Source organism: Rhynchophorus ferrugineus, unplaced genomic scaffold (assembly GCF_030347505.1).
Source record: "Rhynchophorus ferrugineus isolate W39M unplaced genomic scaffold, kcgeb_rfMv2 rfM30, whole genome shotgun sequence".
Classification (NCBI taxonomy): Eukaryota; Metazoa; Arthropoda; class Insecta; order Coleoptera; family Curculionidae; genus Rhynchophorus; species Rhynchophorus ferrugineus.
In genome coordinates, this window is record NW_027472609.1 from 1,178,868 (window position 1) to 1,184,867 (window position 6,000).

The following is a 6,000-nucleotide window of genomic DNA, read 5'->3' on the forward strand; positions in this document are numbered from 1 at the left end:
AGCAACATTGATGAGTGACGAGAAGTGAACGTGATCAACTGGACGGTACAAGAAACTGAAGAGACACTAAGCGACCACAAACACATCCTCTTCGAAATAGAGGGTAAACCCCAGAGAAATAAGACATCGAAGAAAAAGTTTGATTATCACGGGACCAGCTGGCAAAGAGTCACTGACGGGTTGCTAGTCGCGAGCACAGAAATAAGGGCGACGATGCAAATAGACGAAATTGAAAAACAAGCGGAGCAAATGCAAGCAGCTTTCAAGAAATCTACTAAACTGTTAAAGACAACCACCATCATAATAAAACAAGACTACGAATGATGGGATGGAGAACGCCAACAGAAGAAATTGGAACTTAGAAGAAAAGCCGATTCGATCAGACGAGAAGACGGGGATAAGACCGACCTCGTGATTCCCTCACTCCCTATGGAGTAATGAAGCGAGCATTCAAGAAGCTTGTCAAAGAAAAGAAGAAGAAGCATGTAGAAGAAATAATTATAAATAGAAAACACATTCGACATTGAACCATAGCATAGAGTCTGGAAAATAATAAAGACTCTAGGAGTCAGCAGGGGGAAAATAGTTGAAATAATGGAAGATGCCGAACCGGGCAATATGTATAACCTGGAGAAAGAAAAGGTAGAAAAATATCATCCAAAACAAGAGGAGGAAGAAAAAGAACAACTTGTAAGGATCATGACAAGGGTCACCAATGGAGAATGGAGAAAACAAGAAGAAGACGAAGAAGAAATACAAGAAGCTGAACTAGACTGGGTCATAATGAACTTAAAAAACAACAGGTAATCAGCAACAAAATCGAGTTCGGAATAGAGAAGGGGTGCCCACAAGGGTCGAGCATAGGCCCGACTCTATGGTTGATTAATATCAACTCCTGGTTCGATAAGATAGCTGATCTTGACACACAACAGACACATGTGAGAGCACAAACGTTCGCCGACGACCAAATCATCGCAATCAGCCATCGAACACCTACTGAAATTAAAGAAGAATGGAACAAATGCTGGCGCAAATGCTTAGAATGGAAAGAATATTCAAGAGCACATTGCAATATAGAAAAATCGGAAGCTATGATATATCCAAAGGAGATCCCCTTTACGATGGAAGAATTGAAGAAAAGAAGAAATGACCGCAATAGATAAATCCCAGTAGTACCCAGAAGGACCAGATTTCCGAAGATAGGAATTAAATTAAACGAAGAAATCATAACTCCTAAAGACCAGATGAGGTAATTGGGAGTAATATTGGATAACACAAAAATATACATTAACCATCTGAATGCGATTAAAGAAAAGGTCGAAACCGTCGTCGCCAAAACGGCGGGACCCATAAGCAGGAAGTACGGAATTAAGGTAAGGGACATAATTAAAAATGTATACGAGAGAGTCGTAAAGCCAGCCATATTATAAGGGTCCGAGAAATGGGGACGGTACGTAAATAAAGTACACACTCAGAGGAAGCTAAACGCGATTCAAAGATACGCCCCAATACTAATCACCGGCGCGTTTAAAACAGCACCGACGAGCGCGCTACAAGTAATCGCAGGAGTAGTTCCTCTACCAATAGAAGCCGAAGCAAGAGCATGAGCGGCAGAAAAATGCGGTTATACACCAGGCCCGCCAAGGCCGGAGTAAAAATACATGTGCTGGCCATGAGAAAAACTGTGGATTCGTTGGGGACCGAGCAGTACGAGATAGGAAGACACATAGCGAAGGTATGGATGGATGCTAATGTGAAGCAGGAAAAAGCAGGAGCGACGGGACGGAGGAAGAGGCATGCATCGGGCTAGAAGAAAATGGAATTAACAGAGAGTAGCTGAATTTCTAGCCGTACAAGAAGCCATAAGAATACTAGAAGAAAAACATGGCGATATGCATGCCGTCAACACTTACAAGCACTGCAAAACAGTAGGGTTTGAAAGTTTAGAGCTAAACCGAAAAGTAGTGCAATTGATAACAAACCATGGAAACATGGAAGCATACATCAAGAGATTCAGACTGGAAATCACGGAAGAAGTATGCGGATGCAGCCAAGATCAAAAAGATAGTCATCATAAATGAATGCACAAACGCCGAAAGGTTGAGCGCCAGAGATCTTTATAAAATTCCGAATGATCAGATGGAAATGAGAAATGCACTCAACAAAACAAACAAGAAGAAAATTGAAATATTGAATGATTGGACAAACAAAGTTATTAATGAAGAAGAAAATATCGCTGAAGTCCAGCAATCCCAGAACTGACAACTGATAATAACAAAAACAACAAGAAGAAATCAGTAATATAAACCCTCATTATTAATTAAACCAATAAAGCACAATACGAATAATAGCTATGTCAAGATAACTCTCTATACATATAAGAGATGCCCCTTGAGGAACATAGAGATAGGCACAGACAATTCCACAATCCCACAAATAGACATTCAAAATGATTAATATTAGGCATACTATTATTAGATGTTAGCGCTACTGCATGCAACTATTACATAGTTTTTTAAGTCAAAATAATGGCTGCTATAATAAAAGCATCATTAAGTAATTAATATAATAATAATAAGCAAGAAAAAAAAGCCAAATTATAGGAACCATTAAACAATTAAAATAAGCTGACCATCCGGAACGACGAGCATGGGAGAATATGCTTCAATCATGTAAAATGGCATGGAGAAGTTCGAGAGGTGCTGATGGTTTGCTTTAGTTTGAGCAATAGCACTACAGATCCGCACCTTCATCACATACACAATCATAGGAGTCTCGTTTTGTCGCCCAACCTACCTAAAAATAAAGAGAATAAGTAAATGGGGTTAAGGACTGCTCAAATAGACAAATAATATCAAAATCCATGAAGAAATACAAATTTTCTAATTTACCAAATGAGATGGCATAAATTCATATCATCTCATATCGTCAAGGTCGTATCTATCTTCGCAAAATAACCTCCTAACAACCTTTGCATAAAACACAATCATTTAAAACAATCATTCAAAGGACAGAGACACACCTCATAAAACAAGACAAATAATACTCATCTTATGGTGTAGAAAACTAGCAAATTCATAGTATCAATAGTCCCAAAATGCTTTCCACCACTAGGACACAATCAATTCCATCAACTCTGCCAAAGAATCCCTAACCTAAAACATAAAAAATCATAAATAAACTGTTGATATCCCTATGGGAGGATGATTGGCAATAAAAGTAGTTGAACAATATGAAACACATTCACGAAGTTACTGCACCGACCCACGGGGTTGTAATCTCAATAGACCTCATACCTTGCAAATCAAAACATGCAAATCAAAGTCATCTAATTAATAAATTTTCGAACAGATAAGTCTAATAAAAACAAATATAATATTCAACATACCCGAAAGTACCCAAGCAAAAGTAAAATCCTAATCTGATAGCGTTTAATCATCGAGTACAGAAGGGCTGCATGGTGCCACGGATAGCTTCGGATATATCATCTCCAAATAAATCACGGTCAGTTCTGCCAAAGAATCTGGACGCAGATAATCTAAAAAATAGAAAAAACATAAATACACTGCTCATATACTGGTGGGAAAATAACTAGCAAGAAAATAAAATAAAACAAAGGTAGTTAAACAACATCAAAACATATTTACGGCGTCACTTCACCGTCCCACGGAGTGGTAATCTCAGTGGACTTCATGCCTTACAAAATCAAAACACAAGGGTCATCTAATTAATCAATTCCGAATAAGAAAAGGCGGATAAAGATGATATCTAAACTCACCCTGAAATAATACCAAATATTCATAAAAAAGTACAATCCTAGTCTGGTGGTATTCAATCGTCAAGCACAAGCAAATTTCCTAGTGACACAGATAGTGTCCGACAAAATCTCCAAGTGGTGTGAGGAGGTAAAACAAACAAGTCGTAGGTCGCCAAATCACACAAGATCGGCCTAATCCATAAGAAAACCTAAAAACACAACAATAATAAAATAAAATAAACAAAACGTATAAACAGAACGAAGACATAACCTCCCATGCGGGTACGTCAATTCTCCTGAATGGGAGACGAAAACAATATCCAACAACATAAATTACGGGTAATTCTAATTTAATTAATAAAAGGAAAAGATAGTAATCAAAACGGGAATATAAGAAATAATCTACAAAATCTACAAATTAATTGCGAAAATATTAACTAGAGAAAGAGAACAACAAGTGGCGCGCGACATCTAGCATGAACTTAAGCAATCAAAGGATAGGAATTTCAAAAGTGGAAAACCGTAAAATTGTCAACAATATCTTTAAAAAAATATTTTAAAAATTATATTATATTCTACTCTAAATTAATGAAATAAATTTAATTTTTTTTATAACATCTTTATTAGATACGCTTAGTACAATCTTAATTGTTATTATTATTACAATTAATTTATTACTACTTTTCCTATGTGCGTTAATTAGCAAGCAAGACGAGTGCGAGAAAATATATCAGTATGTATTCCTCAATTATAAAATTACAATTATTTATTAATTATTAACTTATAGCTATAGTTTACACTAATAATACACACTAAATATTCACACAAGTTCGTATGGTTTTGTTCGTTTCAATCTCTTGACATCCTGTGCGCTGTCCAGCAGTTGTATTGCTTCCACGTTAGAATGATTTAGTAATCTTCTTTCGTGTTTCAAGGCGAAATCCTGCACAACTTCGCAAATCCATTTGATTTCCAGGTCATCGTGCAGTTCTTCATTGGTTACATAGCGATAGGCATTGGTAATCAATCGAAGAATCTTGTTTTGACAGCGCTGTATGACTAACTGATTTGAATTTTTAGTGCAACCCCATATTTGCACCCCATAGGTCCAAATTGGCTTTATAATTGTATTATAGATCAACCTCTTTGATTTTAGATCAAGTTGAGAGTATCTTCCGACTAACCAGTACAGTTGTTTTATTTTGGTTCTAATGTGTTTTGCTTTTTGTCTAACGTGATGCTTCCAATTTAATCTACTGTCAAGATGGATTCCAAGGTATTTTGCTGATTCTGCTTGAGGAATCGGGCATCCATTGAGTGATATAATTAAGTTTTTATTATTTCGCCTTCATGCAAAATTAACGTGGACAGATTTGGAGCTATTAAGTTGAATTTTCCAATCTTTTGTCCATTTGTAGATTTTGTTGACTGCCACTTGCACTTTTTCTATTGCCCTAGGCAGAGATATATCTTTTGCCATAATAACTGTGTCATCAGCAAAGGTTCCAAGAAGTGTTTCTTTTGTTGTTGGAATGTCAGCAGTGTAAAGCAGATACAGGAGAGGTCCTAAGACGCTACCTTGTGGAACTCCAGCCGAGATATTTTTAAATGTCGAGAACGCCATTTCGTGCGATACTCTAAATTTTCTTCCGAATAAATATGACTCCATCAATTGACAATAGTTACGCGGTAACAATTTGCTCATCTTACAGATTAACCAAAATGCCAAACCCGATCAAAAGCTTGTGAGACATCCAGGAATATTGCAGGGCAGTATTTCTTTTCTTCAAACGCTCTTTCAATAGCCGCAGTTACTCTGTGCACTTGATCGATAGTTGAATGGTGATTTCGAAAACCAAACTGGAAATCTGGTATTGTTACCAAGTGTTTAACACGTTTATATATCAGCTTCTCAAATAGCTTTGATATAGCAGGTAGTAGCGAAACAGGCCTGTAAGATTCGACTTGTCGACTTGCAGGTTTGTCAGGTTTTTTGAGCATAATTATTTGTGCAACTTTAAAGCATTCCGGGACATGCTTCAGCTTTAAACAGGCATTAAATATATATGTCAACATGATGATTGCTTTTCGTGGCAGTTCTTTCAATAATCCAGGTGAAATGTCATCAATACCAGGTGCCTTTTTAGGATTGAGGTTATCAATTTCAGTGGCAACTTCCAGTGGAGAAATTAGATTTAGATCTATATCGGGTTGATAAATAGGAGATGTATCCATGGTATATT

At 36.9% G+C, this 6,000-nt stretch overlaps 1 long non-coding RNA gene across 1 annotated transcript in view; it reads right to left on the reverse strand.

The window, feature by feature from the left end:
• Positions 1-3,141, reverse strand: part of LOC143205899 (uncharacterized) — a 22,634-nt gene extending 19,493 nt beyond the window's left edge. Inside the window, exons 1-2 of the long non-coding RNA XR_013007973.1 lie at positions 3,023-3,141; positions 2,633-2,796 (exon numbers count right to left, since the gene is read on the reverse strand). This is a non-coding gene — a long non-coding RNA (uncharacterized LOC143205899). The remainder of the gene's footprint in view (positions 1-2,632; positions 2,797-3,022) is intronic.
• Positions 3,142-6,000: the final 2,859 nt, after the last annotated feature.